Source organism: Danio aesculapii, chromosome 16, assembly GCF_903798145.1.
Source record: "Danio aesculapii chromosome 16, fDanAes4.1, whole genome shotgun sequence".
Taxonomy (NCBI): domain Eukaryota; kingdom Metazoa; phylum Chordata; class Actinopteri; order Cypriniformes; family Danionidae; genus Danio; species Danio aesculapii.
Window position 1 is genome coordinate 56,575,806 of NC_079450.1, and position 12,858 is coordinate 56,588,663.

Here is a 12,858-nt window from a genome sequence, read left to right on the forward strand (position 1 = left end):
AGTTAATTCATTCACCAGAAAGTCAGATTTGCATATCGCTATAAACCATGTATGGACGTGATTATACATGGCATTTATTTATAGTGTGTTGCAGTGGTGTGTGCAATAGTTAAAGCAGATGGGTCAAAGACGAAAAGCATTTTACTATGATTTCTGGAAGTCTCCAAAAATCCAGTTATCATTTGTTGATGTATTAAAATTAGTGCTGGGCAAAGGTTATCATTATTAATCACATACGAAATTAATGTTTGGTCTGACATATGTAGGACATGGATGTGTATTTTATTTATTTGTTATATATATTTAACACACACACACACACACACACACACACACACATAATATAAAAACAAAACTACTATGTGTTTGCATATTTATTTAATTTGTATCATATACAAACATATTTTTTATCTAATTATAAATAAACATTTTAAATGTGTGTATATATATATATGCAAATGATTCTTTCAGCAACCTAAAACATAAACAAACTGCCATGCCTAACTATTATCATCACCTTTTGGACTATTATGAACTAGGAATGACGGAATTACTCTCTAACAGAGGTTACATGTACTGGTGAAAATTAAAGATACAGATAAGAGGTTGCACTGACTGTATGTCACGGATTGGTCAGGCTCTCACGATCCCCACTCACGAAGATCACCATCACCTGACTTCTAATGAGCACACAGCTGCATCACATTCACGAGCACCAGATAAAAGCACAGCACTCCAGTCGCTCATTGTCCGGGCTCGTCTCGACGAAAGCGGACAACTGAGCGACCACTCAGCGTAGTCATCCTCAGCTAAAACAAACGATTTACTTACCTGTTCTCTTTGTATTCCTCCTAGTCTTCCTGGTCCACCCGAATCGTCCTGTCTTCCAGTCCTTCCAAGTCTGTGTCATCCTCTGTCAGCTGTATCTGGTGTGTGCTGTCCATCCTCGTGTATTCCTGTTACCCAGCCACGGAGGAAAAGACCCCAACATCATTCCTGATCCTCCTGGCTATCCTTCATGTGCTCCTTGTTGTCATTCAATAAACACCCTAACGTTTCCTTACCTCTGTCTCCTGTCCGCTTCATAACAGAAGCCCGGACCCCTAACGACGACAACATGAGCACCCCCGATCACTTTCAAGAGCTGGTGGACCAGTTGAAGCGGATTCTACAGCCACCAGCTCCACTTTCCAACGCACCACCAGCACCGAGCACTTCCGCCTCCACAGTTTCTTCTTCGGCCCTTCCTTCCAGTCCCATGGCCCGACCAGCGCCCTACTCAGGCGGAGCGGGGGAGTGCAATGGTTTTCTGTTACAATGTTCCCTCATATTCGAAATGCAACCTTCTCTATATCCCACAGATAAGTCAAAGATCGCCTACATCGTATCACTACTCTCTGGGCCTGCACTTAAATGGGCTGAGACGATCTGGAACCAAGCCGGGCCGGTCATGAATTCCATCACTACCTTCACGGAGTATTTCAAAGAGGTGTTTGGACGTTCTGATGGGGAAGTAGCCGCTGGAGAGCAGCTGTATCATCTAAAGCAAGGTACTCTATCTACACAGGAATATGCTCTCCGGTTTCGCACTCTAGCAGCTGCAAGTGGATGGAATGAGAGATCGTTGTTGACCACGTACCGGCTCGGCTTGGAACCCACTCTCCGAATCCAGCTGGCCACATTAGATGATACTATGGGTCTGGAGAGATTCATCCAACATTCTCTCCGATGTTCCGATCGTCTCCGTTCCTATCAACAGGACACCATCACCCCCTCGTCTGCACTCCTCCAATCGCCTGAGTCAACAGCCTCTCCAGAACCAGAACCCATGATAATAGAGTCTGGAAGACTGACATCAGCGGAACGACAGAGGAGGCTGACCCGGGGTCTGTGTCTATACTGCGGTGTCAGTGGGCACACCCGTATGGAGTGTCCCCTTCGTCCCATTCGGACTTCAGTGAGTGTATTCAGTACGAATATTGAACAATGTAAACCACTTACTACCACCGTACAAATAACTACTGCCTCTATTTCTCTCCTTGTCACAGCCCTCATCGACTCCGGGTCAGCAGGGAACTTCATCTCCCAATCCCTCTGTCGTCAACTCCACCTACGTACTGAGGCGTCCTCGCATATATACCAGATCCAACCGATAACCCAGTGCACTCGATCTTCGACCCGTATCCATCGACAATGCGAAGACATCCTTCTTCAAGTGGGGTTGTTACATCAAGAGAGGATTCAATTTCTGGTTCTGGAGGGTGCAAATATGGACATCATTCTAGGGCGCCCGTGGCTGGTGAAGCACGATCCCATCATCTCTTGGGGCACAGGAGAGATAAAGAAATGGGGATCTGGATGTACACCTACCTGTTTTCCAAATCTCCCTCTTCAAGGTCGGAACCCCATTTCTTTGTTTACAACATCGGTCGAGAGTCCTCCTGAGAAGCAGTCTATCCACATTCCTAAGGAGTACAGCTCCTTTCATGATGTCTTCTGCCCCAAGAGAGCTTCCCAGCTACCGCCGCATCGGCCATGGGACTGCGCGATCGACCTAGTTCCAGATGCCCAGTTGCCAAGAGGTAGGATCTACCCGCTCTCGCTTCCAGAGAATCAGGCAATGGAAGATTACATAAGGGAGGCTCTGAGTCAGGGGTACATACGTCACTCAAAATCACCAGCCGCCTCAAGCTTCTTCTTTGTGGCCAAGAAGGACGGAGGGCTGCGTCCATGCATCGACTACAGGGTCCTAAATAACGGTACAGTAAAATACCGATATCCCCTTCCTCTGGTACCAGCCGCTTTGGAACAGCTCCGAGAAGCTAAAGTCTTCACTAAATTGGACCTCCGCAGCGCGTATAATCTGATAAGAATACGTGAGGGGGACCAATGGAAGACAGCATTCGTGACCCCTACTGGCCACTATGAATATGAGGTCATGCCTTACGGTCTGGTCAACGCCCCCTCCGTATTCCAAAACTTCATTCATGAAGTCCTCCGGGAGTTTCTTCACCACTTTGTAATAGTGTACATAGATGACATCCTCATTTACTCCCGGAGTGAGGCCGAACATCGCCAACACGTTGCGGAGGTCCTACACACATTGAGAGAACATCACCTCTACCTCAAAGCGGAGAAATGCTCATTCCACCAGAAGTCGATTCATTTCTTGGGATACATCATTGACCAAACCGGTATACGTATGGATGGGAAGAAAATTGAGGCTGTTCTATCCTGGTCAGAACCCACTTCCATTAAGGAGCTCCAGAGGTTTCTTGGGTTTGCTAACTTTATAGACGGTTTATCAAGGACTACAGCAGGATTACATCACCTCTCACTAATCTCCTCAAGGGTAAACCCAAAGGACTGGAGTGGACCAAAGAAGCAGCCGCAGCCTTCCGCCTTCTTAAGAAGGAGTTCACAAGGGCCCCACTCCTGACTCATCCTGACCCAAATCTTCCTTTCGTGGTGGAAGTGGACGCATCCACCACCGGCGTCGGGGCAGTATTATCCCAACATCATGATACACCGCCCCGACTGCATCCCTGTGCCTATTTCTCTCGGAAGTTGAGCCCGGCGGAGCAGAATTACAGCATAGGAGACAGGGAGCTTCTAGCAATCAAGCTAGCCTTGGAGGAGTGGCGTCACTGGTTGGAGGGAGCCAAACATCCGTTCCAGGTGATCACAGATCACAAAAACCTCCAATATATCAAAGAGGCCAAGAGACTATGTCCACGTCAAGCCAGATGGTCACTTTTCTTCTCACGTTTTGATTTCTCCATTTCCTATCGTCCAGGACCCAAGAATCTAAGAGCAGACGCTCTCTCTCGTTTACACGAGCATCACGATCATGAAGAACTCCCAACGAAGATTCTTCCCGAACACATCTCCATTTGTCCGATCACCTGGAACGCTCCTCCAGTCGTTGCCACTCCGGAAGCCCCTGCTCCGCCGGGATGCCCTCCTCATCGGCAGTTCATACCACCTGAACACCGGGTAGATCTGATCCACTCCTTACATACCTCGCTAGGCACTGGACATCCAGGGATCAACAATACTCTCTCGCTAGTATCCCAACGATTCTGGTGGCCAAACATGGCAAGGGATGTGAGGCAATATGTTCAGGGCTGTAAGGACTGTGCCCAATCCAAGAGCCCACGTCATCTACCCGCTGGAAAGCTCCATCCCTTGCCGATTCCGAACCGTCCCTGGTCACACCTAGGAGTGGACTTTATCACTGACCTCCCCTCGTCAGAAGGTAATACCTGTATTCTAGTCATCGTAGATAGATTCTCAAAGTTTGTCAAACTAATCCCTCTGAAAGGTCTTCCCACAGCCTTTGAAACAGCCGACAATATCTTTAATCAAGTCTTCAGGTCATTTGGTATTCCAGAAGATATTGTGTCGGACAGAGGTCCACAGTTCATCTCACGTCTATGGAAAGCCTTCTTCAAGCTCCTAGGTGTGGCCGTCAGCCTCTCTTCTGGATATCATCCCCAAACCAACGGGCAGACAGAGAGGAAGATTCAGGAGGTGGGACGGTTCCTGAGGACCTTCTGCAGTGGTCACCAGAGCTCCTGGAGCCAGTATTTGGGCTGGGCAGAATATGCCCAAAATTCACTGCGGCAACCCTCCACCGGACTCACGCCATTCCAGTGCGTCCTGGGCTTCCAACCACCGCTCTTTCCCTGGGATGGCGAACCATCTGATGTCCCCGCAGTGGATCACTGGTTCCGGGAGAGCGAGAGAGTCTGGGACGAGGCTCATCAACATCTGCAGAGGGCAGTCCGTCGAAGCAAGGTAACCGCCGATAGAAGAAGGTCTGAAGAACCCAGATACACACCCGGACAAAAGGTGTGGCTATCCACCCGGGACATACGCATGCGACTGCCCTCTCGCAAGTTAAGTCCCCGATTTGTTGGTCCCTTCACCATCGTGGAACAGGTTAACCCCGTCACCTACAAACTACAATTACCCTCTCACTACCGTATTCACCCTACATTCCACGTATCACTCCTGAAACCCTATCACGATCCTGTTCTTCCCTCCACAGAGCCTGACCACGAAGAGGAACCCCCTCCTCCACTGCTCCTAGAAGAAGGAGCCGTCTACGCAGTGAAGGAGATCTTGCGTTCCCGACGTCGTGGTGGCCAGTTGGAGTACCTGGTGGACTGGGAAGGGTACGGCCCCGAAGAAAGGACATGGGTTCCCAGAGCTGATATTCTCGATCCTAGTCTCATGGTGGAGTTTCATGAGAGCCACCCTGAGTTCCCAGCGCCTAGAGGCAGAGGGAGACCACCACGGCGTCGGAGGTGTCGGCCCTCAGGAGCGGGCCCTGGGGAGGGGGGTACTGTCACGGATTGGTCAGGCTCTCACGATCCCCACTCACGAAGATCACCATCACCTGACTTCTAATGAGCACACAGCTGCATCACATTCACGAGCACCAGATAAAAGCACAGCACTCCAGTCGCTCATTGTCCGGGCTCGTCTCGACGAAAGCGGACAACTGAGCGACCACTCAGCGTAGTCATCCTCAGCTAAAACAAACGATTTACTTACCTGTTCTCTTTGTATTCCTCCTAGTCTTCCTGGTCCACCCGAATCGTCCTGTCTTCCAGTCCTTCCAAGTCTGTGTCATCCTCTGTCAGCTGTATCTGGTGTGTGCTGTCCATCCTCGTGTATTCCTGTTACCCAGCCACGGAGGAAAAGACCCCAACATCATTCCTGATCCTCCTGGCTATCCTTCATGTGCTCCTTGTTGTCATTCAATAAACACCCTAACGTTTCCTTACCTCTGTCTCCTGTCCGCTTCATAACACTGTAGGCTGTATGTTGCGTGTTGTTTTTGAACCCAAATAAGGACTAAATGTATTCTAAGTGTAGTTTTTCTGTAATTGATAACATATCGGAAACTAGTGGTCTGTATGTGTTCATATATGTTTTTTTTTAAATGTAATATATATATATATATATATATATATATATATAAATCAAATATATGCATGTAGGAGTGCATTTATAAATACATTATACATAAGCACAGTACACACTCACATACATTTTATTTTACAAACTTTTATTTTGGATCCAATTATTCGTGATTAATTAATGCCCAGCACTAATTAAAATACTCAATTTTAGGATGACAGTTTGGGCCCAAAATATGCATAACTTGTCATCAGAAATTGTTATTCTGAAACCAGAATATTGTTTTCATCTGATGAGTAAAGGAATATTCTGTTTTCAATTGTTAATTGTAACTGCATTCGTTATCATTAGTTTGAAATGTTTTTGTACATACAGTTTAGAATAAGTATGCTGCTTCATATGCATAATGTGCAATAATTTACAATATGGATCAATTATGAAAGCATTTTCACTCTGATTTAAGAAAATAGAGAATAAAAAGTTACAATAGCTTTGTGTTCATGAATCTTGGCAGTAGATTGAGTTAAATAAAATCTTATTTGACAGAAAACCCTCTAAATATTAAGATTCTTGTAAAACAAATGCTAATTTTTATTGTATTTTGACATAACTGTAAGATAAACACTGACAAAAAGTCACCAGCTCTTTTTTATTATTAAAGTTTGCTTTATAAATGCTCATTAATTGTGATCTGAAATCTTTATTCTTTGCACATTTAACAACACTAAGCTTCTCATCATATTAAACAGATTTGCATTTATCGTCATATGTTCTGTCAAACATACTTAATGCTTACATTATATAGTTATAATCTTTAATATTTGCTTAAGTTCTCCTGTTTTCCTGAGTGACAACAAACGAAGCAACTATTTCATCTATATTTTGACATTTTATTACAAATATTAAAGTAAAACCTTCAATTACAAAGAAGAGAGGGTCCGGTTTCACGATTATTTTTATAATATGATATGCTGTTACACAAGACTGTTATGGGACCCTAAAAGCATGACAAATCCTAAAAATCTTTTGTCATAAATCATAATTTATATATGTATATATAGGTATATCTATATATATATCTATATATATATAGGAAAGTCAGAATTATTAGCCCCCTGTTTGGCTAAACAATTTCTATTTAATGGAGGGAATATTATTTAAACATAATAGTTTACACATTACTAAACATAATAGTTTTATGTTTCAGTTATTTTATTTCTAATAACTTATATTTTATCTTAATTATATATATATATATATATATATATATATATATATATATATATATATATAAGAAACAAAAATTCAAAGGGGGGTGAATAATTCTGTCTATAACTATATATATATATATATATATATATATATATAATATATATATATATATATATATATATATATATATATATAATTTTTTTATTATTAATTAATTAATTAATTAATTAATTAATTTTTTTAAGTAAACTACAGTCAAAAATGTAATCCATTTCTGTTGGATGGAAATTGAATGCGTGTCTTTAGTCTTGTTATAGCACATTAGCGTGTGCTGTCAGCGGCATGCTGCAGAATTAGTCAATTGCGGTGATAATCCAATGGTTTTAAGTGTACTCATTGCTCATGATGTGCCCACGAGGGGTTTATGACATCTAATCCTACAGCTAATGAAGCCTCTAATGCCTCTCCGAATTTAACCCAGCCACTTTCTGTCCATCTCACATTCGTCATTCAAGCCTCACTGCCATCGACAGCGTTTGGCCAACAATGTCAAAAGGGTCAGCGCTTCTGGAGAGGAAAAAAAAAACAGGCCTCCATCTGAATGCATAGATCGCAGCAGACTGGCAGAGCTTCCCGTTGGGACGGCGGGAGAACAAAAGGCGTCCTTCTGCTAATTGACTGCAAAATTAGCCGGGTTTCCCAGTGGGACCAGCGCGGGACAGCAGCAGATGGAGCCGGACCGGACACTCTGGCGGAAAGAGCTCTCCCAACCTGCACACAATTATGGGTCACAACACTTCTTGTTTAACAGAACGCATTGAAGCGCTGAAGCATCAGGGCCAAAGATTTAAAGGTCGGGGACCTGAAGTGCTGGATTATGCATTGGGATATGCCTTTTCATAGTTCCGGGATACTCCGCAGTGAAGTCATTATAGTAGGTAAACTGCACTGTAATATCTGTTAATGAAAGTTCATTTAGATCACTTTAAACTAATAAAATGTTCATAAAATCACTTCTTTTCCAACTTGTTGAGGTTAAAAGTTATTGGAAGAAAGATCAAGATCCCATAATGCAATTCAGACGCAGAAATAAACAGGGAAAACATAAAAACATCAACCACAAAATACAGAAAACTGTTCATTTATGGATGAAGTTTTAGATGTTTGTATCAGTAAGTGTATCTATAAGCTAGTGTGCTCCAAAACATGACTGAATTTAAAAGTAGAGGATATAGACATCCACCTCTTGCAGTTTATCACTTGCTAAATGCATCAACATTTCATTTATTTTTGCTGTCGCCTCACACTTCAGCGTCTCATTAAATCTTCTGACCAATCAAATGCTCCCTGATATCTGACATGCCCCGCCTCCTTCATCTCATTGGCTTTTCATTTGATGCTTTTGATCTCACTGGCAGAGCTGTGATAAAAACTAAATGCGATTGGCTTATTTTCTTTTAGGGGAGGAGCTAATCTATGCCCCGCCCTCTCTTCGTGTTTCAGTTGAGATGATGTCCAACATCATTTAATAAATGCACATTTCAAAGCACTTCACAGACCTTTAACCATTTACTGCACTACAAAACACCTATCCTGTGGATGATCCTCAGATCTAATCTACGTGACGAGAGAAGCTCATTCGTTCATTTTCTTTTCAGCTTTTCTCTTTATTAATAAGCGTTCGCCACAGCGGAATGAACCGCCAACTTATACAGCACATGTTTTACCAAGCGGATGCCCTTCCAGCTGCAATCCAACACTGGGAAACACCCATACACTCTTGCATTCACACGCATAAACTACAGCCAATTTAGCTTATTCAGTTCACCTGTACCACATGTGTTTGGACTGTGTGGGAAACCGGAGCACCCGGAGGGAGGGAACTGATCTTCATGTTTGGGTCTTCCCTCATAAGTGTGCAGTGTGCAGTGCAGTGTGCAGTGTTCACTCAGTGGACAACACTCATCTCTCTCTACAGTAAAGGGTGTTTTCATAATCATGGGGGTTGTCACAGCGGAATGAACCGCCAACTATTCCAGCATATGTTTTACACAGCGGATGTCCTTCCAGCTGCTACCCAGTACTGGGAAACACCCATACACACTCATTCACACTCATAGATTATAGTCAATTTAGTTCATCAATCCTCCTATAGCACATGTGTTTGGACTGTGGGGGAAACCGAAGCACCCGGGGGAAACCCACACCAACTTGGTGTGGAGAACATGCAAACTCCACACAGAACCACACCAACTGACCCAGCTGAGGCTCGAACCAATGACCTTCTTGCTGTGAGGCAACAGTGCTAACCACTGAGCCACCGTGTCGCCCCGCACCCACCATGTGAACATATACAAATAGAAAATGATTCATACTTTGTAACGTTGGGAATCATTTCAGAAATCAAACTTCAGGATATAAAAGCATCTGTTTTTAAAATGATGCACGGGTCATATTTGACCCTTAAGTCAACGTTAGGGTTAAATAATAACACACACACACACACATACAAAAAAAAAGCCTCCGCACAAGGGTGTATAGCTGTGAGGCTTAATTTCTCCAGCAAAGACGAGTCATTTACAAATATTCTTTCAGCGTTTCCTCCACAAGCCTGCCTTCAAATGCCTGGCAGGGCTTCTGTGCTGTCATTGAACAGAAAGCGCCTCCAGTGACTTTAGACTGCATATACCCTTTATTGCAAAGTCAAATTCAAATCATAGCAGAAGTTTGTAAGGAGAGCGGCGAGAAGTATATCTCGGGCGTCAAGTTGCGGGAGCAGATGAAAGGCAGGAGAGGACAGGCTAAATATTTGGCAGTCTTCACAGAGGCCTGTTAAAGGGAGCGTTCCCCAACCCTTGAATAAACAAGTAGCTGGTGTCGCTGTGAAGTTGAATTACATAGCTCAAAGCGCTTTCTTCCAGCGGCAAAAAAAAAAAAAAAGAGAGCATTCCCCTTTCTAGGGATTACTCTGAGGAATGTATTTACTGTTTCTCTCGCTCAGCCCCTCCATAAAGGATATATGGAAATCAGAGGGCTACAGACACCACTCTGAAGCCGTTTTGAAATTTGCAGAAAGGTGGAGAGAAAACTATATTGTCCTTTTGAGGTGGGTGGATGCGTTTCCACTCCACCTCACCATGACTGTCATCGTAATCTGATATGACAAATTCACATACAGTGGATTAGCGAGCGGCGGAGAAAAAGCCAGGGCGCTTAATATTTGTTGATGTCGCCTTTTATCTGCCGGCTCTGTGTCCTGGGGCCGCGGTTACCTTGGCGATGAGGATATAGTCATTTTTTTTTGGGGATGGCGGATATTCAGCTCATGGAGAATCCCGAGTCCCGTCACTGCGTGGCCATCTTTGATGTTCCCCGACTCTTCTTGATGTGTGAAAAACGCTTTAAAAAGGCTAACAACTGTAATTAAATCATTAAATTCTTGTCTACGCTTCGCAGAGCATAGAGAAAATTAACTTCCCACCAACCTCATTTTCTACTCGAACATGAAATAATGATTTTTTTCTCTTTTTTTTGCTCACATAATTACAAAGCTAACATCTGATAGAGTCAGCATCCAGGGGGGATTATCACATGCATGAGTATTAGACCTCATTACCAGCTTGACTGCAAAATTATTACATCTTGTAATTGGATGGCGAGATTTATATACAGATTGGCCGGGGTTTCTGTAAGATTGTAATTACAGGCTTCATTGGTTCGCTACTTATCGGAACTTCACAGAGAAAACAACTGCTCGAATGAAATGAGCATTTCATTAACCTATAGCCTTATCATGGGAAAACCTGTGTAACGCTCGTGTATGCATTAACATAAATAGGATCGTTCATTTCTCCAGCAGACGCCGAGTTTGAGAAATAAACGGGGGCTCGTCCGGGATGCGGGGGCTCGTCCGGGATACGAGTTCTCATCTGGGATGCCCCGTCTCATTTGCCTCCCCTAATCCATGTAGATGCCCGGAGAAAACACTAAATTAGTTGTCCATTTCGCCAGGATGAACTCAATACATCTCCTGCTTAAAGACTAACCGGCTGTGAAAGCGCTCGGGTTCGGGCCGAGGTGATGTTCTTTTCGCTGTTAACAAAATCTCTGGCCTTGTTCACCGCTCCAATACAACGGCAGCTGGAGATTGGATGCCCACATAAATAACCCCCTTACACAATGACACTGCAGGATCGATCCAGATTTGATGGCTACTCACACAAAGGCCAGGGGGAGGGGAGCGAGGAGCGGGAGGAGGTGCCGGCTAAAATAAAATTGTTCAATTACTGAGCAAACACTATTTTTCTTACTTTAACAAGAGATTTCACGGACTCGCCGGTCCAGCTGAGTATCTCTAATTTCGGCATTACCCGGCTCCAATCAGCCGGGTCCTTGAAATGGACTTGCTATTGGACCTCATTGTTTGGACGGCTTTTTTCAGCTGGGATCAATGCAGACTTTAGACTGGAGCTGATACAAAAACTGAGGATGCAACCTGGCACCCTCTTAACCCAATTACAAATGAAATTGGACAACTTAAATAAATAACTGCACAGAAATAAAGAAAGAAAAGGATTAGTGAGAGTTTGTTTAATTCAAAACATGACTTTATTATTATTACTGAAAGTTCCCTGTAAATGTGCAACTCTCCTTTAAATTCTGCCTCACGATAGATCACAAAATCAAAGTGAGCGTGAACATAAGACTGATTTAAAAACACAAAATAATGCTCAATCATTTTGCTGTGAATTTCAGAACCCCAACATCATTTCTCAAAACTCTGAACACAAAATTCACAACCACTGGCAAAATTGCACAGTTTACAAAACTCAACACATTTTTTTAATTGATTGGATACAATACACAGAAGTCAAAGGTACTTTGTTCACTGAACTATAATCTCCCATTATTTATTTAATTAATTCTGTTTTCTAAATGCAAGTTACACATTACATCTGAAATAACTGAGTATGCAAATAATTAAAATGCTGTAACTATCAACTGATGTGCATGAAAATGCAAAAATGTTCAGTTGCTGAGCAAACACTACTGCTCTGACTTTAACAAGAAATTTCACAGGCTCTAGAAATGGACTTGCTATTGGACCTCATTGTTTGGACGGCTTTTTTTCTCTGCTGGAACCAATGCAGACTTTAGACTGGAGCTGATACAAAAACTGAGGATGCAACCTGGCACCCTCTTAACCCAATTACAAATGAAACTGGACAACTTAAATAAATAAGCGCAAAGAAAGAAAAGGATTAGTGAGAGTTTGTTTACTTCAAAACATGACTTTATTATTATTACTGAGAGTTCACTGTAAACGTGCAACTCTCCTTTAAATTCTGCCTCAAGATGATCAAAAATCAAAGTGAGCGTGAACAGAAAACTGATTTAAATACACTAAATAATGCTCAATCATTTTGCTATGAATTTCAGAACCCCAACATCATTTCTCAAAACTCTGGACACAAAATTCACAACCACTGGCAAAATTGCACAGTTTTACAAAACTCTTTTTTTTTTATATCTTGGAGACAATACACAGAAGTCAAAGGTACTTTGTTCACTGAACTATAATCAGCCATTATTTATTTAATTAATTCTGTTTTCTAAATGCAAGTTACACATTACATCTGAAATAACTGAGTATGCAAATAATTAAAATGCTGTAACTATAAACTGATGTGCATGAAAATGCAAAAATGTTTAATT